This window comes from Lithobates pipiens, unplaced genomic scaffold (assembly GCF_037356315.1).
Source record: "Lithobates pipiens isolate NorthernLeopardFrog02 unplaced genomic scaffold, aLitPip1_a1.2 Scaffold_30, whole genome shotgun sequence".
Classification (NCBI taxonomy): Eukaryota; Metazoa; Chordata; class Amphibia; order Anura; family Ranidae; genus Lithobates; species Lithobates pipiens.
Genome location: NW_027507791.1, coordinates 25,117,131 through 25,127,354, shown reverse-complemented (window position 1 = coordinate 25,127,354; position 10,224 = coordinate 25,117,131).

The window sequence follows — 10,224 nt, the reverse complement described above, 5'->3', positions numbered from 1 at the left end:
CTAGGTGCTTTTTTACCTGTGAGTCTCACTAGTGTACCCCTAAATTTAGGGGTGTCTACTTTCCAAAATGGGGTCATTTGGGGGGGGGGGGGGGTTTTGTGCCATCTTGGCATTTTATGGCCTTCAAAACTGTAATAGGTAGTGAGGAGAAAGCCTGAAGGTGGTGCTTGGTTTTCGGGGCCCCGTACGCGGCTAGACTCCCAAAAAGTCCCACATATGTGGTATCCCCGTACTCAGGAGAAGCAGCAGAACTTATTTTGGGGTGTCATTTCACATATGCCCATAGCATGTGTGAGCAATATATCATTTAGTGACAACTTTGTGAAAAAAAAATAAAAAAAAATAAAAGTTTGTAATTTTCCCGCAACTTGTGCCAAATATAAAATATTCCATGGACTCAACATGCCTCTCAGCAAATATCTTGGGGTGTCTACTTTCTAAAATGGGGTCATTTGTGGGGGTTTTGTGCCATCTTGGCATTTTATGGCCTTCAAAACTGTGATAGGTAGTGAGGAGTGAAATTACAAATGTATGCCCTTAGAAATCCTGAAGGCGGTTCTTGGCTTTCGGGGCCCCGTACGCGGCTAGGCTTCCAAAAAGTCGACCACATGTGGTATCCCCGTACTCAGGAGAAGCAGCAGAATGTATTTTGGGGTACAATTCCACATATAACCATGGCATGTGTGAGCAATATATCATTTAGTGACAACTTTGTGAAAAAAAAAAAAAAAAATTTTTTTTGTCATTATTCAATCGCTTGAGGCAAAAAAATAAAATATTCAATGGGCTCAACATGCCTCTTATCAATTTCCTTAGGGTATCTACTTTCCAAAATGGGGTCATATGGGGGGGGTTTTGTACTGCCCTGCCATTTCAGCACCTCAAGAAATGAGATAGGCAGTCATAAACTAAAAGCTGCGTAAATTCCAGAAAACGTACCTTAGTTTGTAGATGTGACAACTTTTGTGCAAACCAATAAATATACAGTTATTGACTTTTTTTTTTACCAAAGACATGTGGCTGAATACATTTTGGCCTAAATGTATGACTAAAATTGAGTTTATTGGATTTTTCTAATAACAAAAAGTAGAAAATATCATTTTTTTTCTAAATTTGTGGTCTTTTTACGTTTATATCGCAAAAAATAAAAATCGCAGAGTCAGTCAAATACCTTTAAAAGAAAGCTCTATTTGTGGGAAAAAAAGGACGCAAATTTTGTTTGGGTACAACATTGCATGACCGCGCAATTACCAGTTAAAGCAGCGCAGTGCCAAATTGTAAAAAGACCTCTGGTCATTGACCAGCAAAATGGTCCGGTCTGAAAGTGGTTAATAAAAAAAAATCCTCTACAAGGCGTATAAGATTTTTATCTCAAGTTCCTTATTTTGTAGGAAACCTGTGAAATAACCTCTAGACAAGATAAAGTTCCAAATTAGATTTATTTGTTACATAATTACGGAAAGCAAACATACCCACAATGATTTACTTCCTGATTCCCTTACCCAGAATGGCGGCGGCAGCAGCCGAGAGCCGAGAGATTGATCGGCATCGGCTGCTGACATCGCTGGACCCCGGGACAGGTAAGTGTCCATTTATTAAAAGTCAGCAGCTGCAGTATTTGTAGATGATGTCTTTTAATATATTTTTTTTCCAGTGGACTCCCTCTTTAACTATTATCAAAATTAATATATACTAACACACATATTATATATATATATATATATATATATATATATATATATATATATATATATATATACACACACCGAGCTTTTTTTTCTCAGAAAATAGGTGCAGGAACTTAATCATGACCTCTCAAAAAAACCCTCCCAGACCCCGCACAAACCATCCAAACCGCATCAAATAGTGAGTGTGGTCAGATTTCACTAACAGTGGAAGGGGTGTCCTGAAAAAATAGGCAACTCGGTAGAATATCGAACCACGTCACTTCCGGGTTTATTTGAAACATGATTAATTGCAGATTTCTATGAAGTAATTTCACATGATGAGAAATACATGTTTAGACACGAGCGGCAACCGAATAAAATCCGGTTGCACGGTATTATGAACGGAGATTGTTACTCTGCTTCAACACTAACCAACAAAATGGCCACCTCCGAGGCGGCGATAACTTCATCCCTGTTATCCACTGTGCTGTGAAAACTTCCAAATGTTCCTTTAGCTGACTGCATTCGGTTGCCGCTGATGTGTCCAAATGCAAATTCGTCAAAATCTGCAATTACTGTGGGCTTTAAGAAACTGGAAGTGACATGGTTCTGTATTCTGCTGAGTTGCGTATTTTGTCAGCACAGGGGCAATGAATACCTGGAGTGCATTATGTACAGAGTTTCGGGGGGTGAGGGGGAATGGGGGTGTTACACAGAGTGCAGAGTTCAGATGGTGTGTTCGAGGGTGGGCTATCTAGATGTGTAGAGTTCAGGGGTGCCCTGCATATAGAGTGCAAATTTCAGGGGTGCACTACACACCTCTGCATCCCCTATCCTCTTCACTTCCCCCCTCTTCAACTCTGACCTCTGCATGCAACCCCCCTCCACTGTCTCCATCTTCTCCTTCCTTAAAAGCTCTACCATCTTCCACATGTCTTACTTGTGTTGGTGTATTAAGCTGAAGCACCCAGCCGGCTCTAGTACCTCCCCGCACACTGTAGGTGGCTCTGACTCTCTCACTTGCAGGGGGGGTGTCATTCAGTTGGGGTGTTGGAATCTGCACCAGCATCTCCCTTGTCCCTATCCTGCACTCAGTGGGAGCCACTCAGGAGATCAAATCTATGGGAGCCATTGGGAGACAAGCTTACACTTGTAAACACAGAAGCCGGACTTCTGTTTTTTCAAGCGATAGTGGTGAGTAGGGAGCAGAGGGCCTGAGCCAGAGGTGGTGGAGCTGTGTTCCACCAAGTTCCAGCTGAAAAAAAGCCCTGTGTATATATATATATATATATATATATATATATATATATATATATATATATATATATTAGGGCTGTGGAAATTAAAGATTCATTCCTCGATTAATCAAATTAATCAATACATTTTTTTGATCAATCAAAATTTTTTTGATCGGTACTCACCTCTCCGCTGGCTTCCAGGTCTTTAGGGAGTTCTGTTGGAGATCCGGTGACGTCACGGACATCGACGTCACTGGACTCCTCCCCCCTTCCCCAAGTGCCTCCGTCTGCTAACAAAGGGAAGGGGGGAGTATTCCGGTGATTTAGAAGTTCTGATTGAACGTAACGCGTACGGAGGTAGAGCTACCTCGCTGATGCCCTACGGAACTAACACGATTGTCGGCTTTACATGCTATGTTTTTATCATCTTTATGTGAGTAGTTTGTGTTTGAACACAAAAATTTAATCTTATACTTAAGCAGTGAGCACTTAGATCTTTTCTTTCTACCCATGACCTGGCATCCTCGCTGAGATCTAAGGAGACGTGAGAGAAGTTTATGGTCCGTGTTAACCCTTTTGATACCCACTTGCATGACCACCTGTTTTCACAGGGGTCCATGCCATAAGGTGAGAGTGATTAGTTAGACTGGAGGTGGAGGGATTGTCACGCTACTGTGGGGAAAAAAAAGACTTCAGTCAGTGCTACAGTTTGAATTTAAAACGTATTTGGGTGAACTGTGAAGTTAAGTCATGGATTGTGGAAACTAACTAGTGTCGGGTGATTGTATATAGCGTATACCACATTTACCACTGACTAATGCAGAGTTGCAATGCAAGGAGATCAGCTAAAAGTAGTTGGATCTGTATGTGCATTATAATTAATCGAAATTAGTCGATTAATCGATTAAAAATAATTAAAAGAACACTAAACTGTTAATCAGTAACAGCCCTAATATACAGTGCCTTGCGAAAGTATTCGGCCCCCTTGAACTTTTCAACCTTTTGCCACATTTCAGGCTTCAAACATAAAGATATAATATTTTTATTTTTTGTGAAGAATCACCAACAAGTGGGACACAATTGTGAAGTGGAACGAAATCTATTGGATATTTTAAACTTTTTTAGAAAATAAAAAACTGAAAAGTGGTGCGTGCAAAATTATTCGGCCCCTTTACTTTCAGTGCAGCAAACTCACTCCAGAAGTTCAGCGAGGATCTCTGAATGATCCAATGTTGTCCTAAATGACTGATGGTGATAAATAGAATCCACCTGTGTGTAATCAAGTCTCTGTATAAATGCACCTGCTCTGTGATAGTCTCAGGGTTCTGTTGAAAGCCCAGAGAGCATCATGAAGACCAAGGAACACACCAGGCCGGTCCGTAATACTGTTGTGGAGAAGTTTAAAGCCGGATTTGGATACAAAAAGATTTCCCAAGCTTTAAACATCCCAAGGAGCACTGTGCAAGCAATCATTTTGAAATGGAAGGAGTATCAGACCACTGCAAATCTACCAAGACCTGACCATCCCTCTAAACTTTCAGCTTAGACAAGGAGAAGACTGATCAGAGATGCAGCCAAGAGGCTCATGATCACTCTGGATGAACTGCAGAGAACTACAGCTGAGGTGGGAGAGTCTGTCCATAGGACAACAATCAGTCGTACACTGCAAAAATCTGGCCTTTATGGAAGAGAGGCAAGAAGAAAGCCATTTCTCAAAGATATCCATAAAAAGTCTCGTCTAAAGTTTGCCACAAGCCACCTGGGAGACACACCAAACATGTGGAAGAAGGTGCTCTGGTCAGATGAAACCAAAATCCAACTTTTTGCCCACAATGCAAAGCGATATGTTTGGCGTAAAAGCAACACAGCTCATCACCCTCAACACACCACCCCCACTGTCAAACATGGTGGTGGCAGCATCATGGTTTGGGCCTGCTTTTCTTCAGCAGGGACAGGGAAGATGGTTAAAATTGAGGGGAAGATGGATGCAGCCAAATACAGGACCATTCTGGAGGAAAACCTGTTGGAGTCTGCAAAAGACCTGAAACTGGGACGGAGATTTATCTTCCAACAAGACAATGATCCCAAACATACAGCAAAATCGACAAAGGAATGGTTCACAAATAAACGTATCCAGGTGTTAGAATGGCCAAGTCAAAGTCCAGACCTGAATCCAATCGAGAATCTGTGGAAAGAGCTGAAAACTGCTGTTCACAAACACTCTCCATCCAACCTCACTGAGCTCGAGCTGTTTTGCAAGGAAGAATGGGCAAGAATTTCAGTCTCTCGATGTGCAAAACTGATAGAGACATACCCCAAGTGACTTGCAGCTGTAATCTCAGCAAAAGGTGGCTCTACAAAGTATTAACGCAAGGGGGCCGAATAATTTTGCACGCCCTACTTTTTATTTTTTTATTAGTTAAAAAAGTTTCAAAAATCCAATAGATTTCGTTCCACTTCACAATTGTGTCCCACTTGTTGGTGATTCTTCACAAAAAATAAAAATGTTATATCTTTATGTTTGAAGCCTGAAATGTGGCAAAAGGTTGAAAAGTTCAAGGGGGCCGAATACTTTCGCAAGGCACGTATATATAATTAATAACTAGTATTATCCACTTTTAATGATTACTATGATGTGAATCAGTAAGGACCACTATTGTCCCTATACAAAGAGACTTACTTTAACCCCTTCCCGCTAAGCGTACGCAGATGTGCGTACTCGGCTTTCGGGGGTTATACCGGGGATGATGCTCGCAGTTGCAGGCATCATCCCAGTACTGTTTTTCAGAGCGGGCGATCGGCCTTCCAGACATAAAATCCGATGCAGTTAAAAGCCGCTCGGCTATTATGCCGGAGGAGTGGGAGGGGACCCCCCTCCTGCCGCCTCCCGCCGCTCTTACCGGGGGGTCCCGTTCAATCGGGAGCCCCAATAAACAAACCGCCGCTTCTGGCAGCTAGGTACAGTCTCCTAATCGTAAACATGTAAGCGACGTCATGACGTCACTTCCCGTTTACTCGGCTACCAATGGCGCTTGAAAAAAAAAATACAGTATTCAGAATCGCCGAAAATAGTGATCTGAATTCTTTGAAGTGTAAAGGAGGGATTGGAGGTCTTTTAGACCCCCGATTTCTCCATAAAGAGTACCTGTCACCACCTATTACTGTCACAAGGGATGCTTACATTCCTTGCGACAGCAATAAAAGTGATCAAAAAATTTTAATTTTTTTTTAAAAACGATTTATTAATTTTAAAATAAATATATAAATACGAAAAAAAAACTATTTTTTTGAAAACGCCCCTGTCGCCGCGAGCTCGCGCAGCAAAGAAAACGCATACGTAAGCCTGCATATGTAAATGGTGTTCAAATCACACATGTGAGGCATCGCCGCGATCGCCAGAGCGAGAGCAATAATTCTTGCACTAGACCTCCTCTGTAACTCTTTAGGTACCGTAGTTTGTCATCATTCCACGAGTGCATGCGATAAAGCGTGACATGTTTGGTATCTATTTACTCGGCGTAACATCATCTTTCACATTATGCAAAAAAATTGGGCTAATTTTACTGTTTAGTTTTTTTTTAATTCATGAAAGTGTCCCTTTAAAACACCACTGCACAAATACCGTGTGACATAAAATATTGCAACAATCGCCGTTTTATTCTCTAGAGTCTCTGCTAAAAAAAAATATATATATATATATATATATATATATATATATATATATATATATATATATATATATATATATGTATATATATATATATATATATATATGTATATATATATATATATATATATAAAATGTTTGGGGGTTCCGAGTAATTTTCTCGCAAAAAATATGGATTTTAACTTGTAAACGCCAAATGTCATAAATAGGCTTAGTCATGAAAGGGTTAAAACAAAGCCCTCCAGTGGCGCTCTGTCACCACTGACAGGGTTTTCATCTTCCCCCTGGTCTTCCTTGCGGATTTCCAGCCTCTGGCTACATGAGTGGCCGGGAGCCCTTGGCTGCGGCATGCATGCAGCTCTTAAAGTCTAGTACGGTATGCCAGACCCTCAGGAGCGCATGGCTGCAAGTTTAGGAGATATTCACTGTACCTACAAGTAAGCCTTATGGCTTACCTTTGGGTACAACTTTAAAAGCTAAGTTTACTACGTTATAAATAGTCCGTTTGGCTCTAATGCCAACGCCAACAAAAGTCTTCTTGTTCCGATACATACAGAAATTTTCTTACAGTCACTGTTAAAATAGTAGCAGGACATCCTTGATTCCGTGGGCTTTTATTGTTATACGGGTTAGTAATGTGTCTGTTTTTTCATGCTAATTAAATTCTGTCTTTATCTTGTTATGAATTGTCTCACTACATCGGGAATGTCTGAGCTCAATGCAATTATGTTATAAGAAGGTCGTTGCATATAGGACAATAGGGAGGCTCCAGTGCTGGAAGTGAGCAGGGCCAAACTTTTATTAATCTTAATAACTTTTTACAGCAAAGTTGGTATTTTCATACAACCTCACCTACCTACCTCTATATATACCAATCATTTTGACATATGGTTTTCACTGAAGGTAAGCTTCGCTTACATTTTTTTTTTTTAACATAACACAACATATGCTGTGTTTGAATTACCCAGATTTGTTACTTTAAAGTATAGAGTTGCGAGAGAAGTGAATGCGATTATTGCAGCAAAGTATACTTTGTTTACCTGGAAAGATAGAGATGCTTTAACCATGTCGACTTTTGTACTTGTACACCCTTCCGGATCAGAGCAATTTTTAAATCCCTACTATGGGCCTGTTTATGCGAATGCAATGATAACTTTGTCATTATCTAAGGTAAAAAGTTATACATACATTGTTTTTTTAAAGTGGTTGTAAACCCTTACAACCAACTTTGACCTACAGGTAAGCCTAGATTAAGGCTTACCTGTAGGTCCAGGAAATATCTCCTAAACCTATACGGTTTAGGAGATATTTACCTGAAGACAGGCACCGCTGTCTACGGAGCATGCATGGGAGTGACATCATCGCTGCTCCAGCGAATGACAGCGCCGGAGCAGCGAGACCCACCAAGAAGATGGATGCTCGGAACTACAGGGGACAGTGGTGACTTCGCTGGCTCCTGTGTCAGGTAAGTGACACATAATGGACTACTATGTGATGCGATGCGATGCATAGTAGTCCATTATGCTTTACCTTTGCAGGGAGGCGAAGAGGAAGTAAACCCATCAGAGTTTACTTCCTCTTTAAGGGAAAAAGCTTGACTTTCTTTTGGCAGTATTGTCTAGCAACAAATATCTTGTGTAGTCTATAGACAAAAAAGATGTAAAAAATGAAAAAAAACATTTTTATTTCTATTTTGACCAATGTTGGTAAAAAAATATATATTTTATTTTAAATACAAAGTACATTTTATTCTATAATTTGTGCAATTTAAAGCTGAACACCTGGTATGCATATTTTTTTTGCATGGTCACATTTTTCCTGCTTGAACAAATGTTATGCCCTGTACACACGGTCAGAATTTCAGACGGAAAATGTGCGATCGGAATGTGTTGTCGGAAAATCCGATCATATCAGACTTTTTCCATCTGAATTTCCGACACACAAAGTTCGAGAGCAGGATCTAAAATTTTCCGACAACAAAGTCCGATCGTTTAAATTCTGATCGTGTGTAGACAATTCCGACAGACAAAGTGCCGCGCATGCTCAGAATAAATTAAGAAACCGCAGCTATTGGCCCGTTTATAGTCCCGACGTACCTCGTTACGAACGGTTGGATTTTCCGATAACTTTGTCCGGCCGTGTGTATGCAAGACAAGTTTGCCACAAAATCCGTCGGACAAAAATCTGATGGTGTGTACAGTCAATTACTATTGTATGTGCCATACCTGTGGAATCCCTGTGGAAGCTAGAACTGCTCTAAAATGAAAAATAAAATGTTTCTGGTACCAAGAATGGCACATTTATTTGAAAATGGTTTTCAATTATCAATTTGACACTGAAAAGTTAAAAACAAACGGAAGGAAACAACAATAAAAAAAAAGTTGAACTGAAGGCAAAACTTTTTTTTAGCTTTTAGAGTGGAGAGGGTTTATAATACCTCTCGAGTTTTATTGCTACAAAAATAGAAATTGAAGCGCCACACCACTGCTAAGAGGTTCAAATACAAGCTTATTCCCAAAAAAGTCAGGGGATCAATTCAAAGAGTAGCCAATGTATTTAGGGGTCTAAAAGTCATCAATGTTATTTATATATATATATATATATATATATATATATATATATATATTATATTATATATATATATATACACACAGTGCCTTGCGAAAGTATTCGGCCCCCTTGAACTTTTCAACCTTTTGCCACATTTCAGGCTTCAAACATAAAGATATAACATTTTTATTTTTTGTGAAGAATCACCAACAAGTGGGACACAATTGTGAAATGGAACGAAATCTATTGGATTTTTGAAATTTTTTTAACTAATAAAAAAATGAAAAGTGGGGCGTGCAAAATTATTCGGCCCCCTTGCGTTAATACTTTGTAGAGCCACCTTTTGCTGCGATTACAGCTGCAAGTCGCTTGGGGTATGTCTCTATCAGTTTTGCACATCGAGAGACTGAAATTCTTGCCCATTCTTCCTTGCAAAACAGCTCGAGCTCAGTGAGGTTGGATGGAGAGCGTTTGTGAACAGCAGTTTTCAGCTCTTTCCACAGATTCTCGATTGGATTCAGGTCTGGACTTTGACTTGGCCATTCTAACACCTGGATACGTTTATTTGTGAACCATTCCTTTGTAGATTTTGCTGTATGTTTGGGATCATTGTCTTGTTGGAAGATAAATCTCCGTCCCAGTTTCAGGTCTTTTGCAGACTCCAACAGGTTTTCATCCAGAATGGTCCTGTATTTGGCTGCATCCATCTTCCCCGCAATTTTTACCGTCTTCCCTGTCCCTGCTGAAGAAAAGCAGGCCCAAACCATGATGCTGCCACCACCATGTTTGACAGTGGGGATGGTGTGTTGAGGGTGATGAGCTGTGTTGCTTTTACGCCAAACATATCGCTTTGCATTGTGGGCAAAAAGTTTGATTTTGGTTTCATCTGACCAGAGCACCTTCTTCTACATGTTTGGTGTGTCTCCCAGGTGGCTTGTGGCAAACTTTAGACGAGACTTTTTATGGATATCTTTGAGAAATGGCTTTCTTCTTGCCACTCTCCCATAAAGGCCAGATTTGTGCAGTGTAAGACTGATTGTTGTCCTATGGACAGACTCTCCCACCTCAGCTGTAGTTCTCTGCAGTTCATCCAGAGTGATCA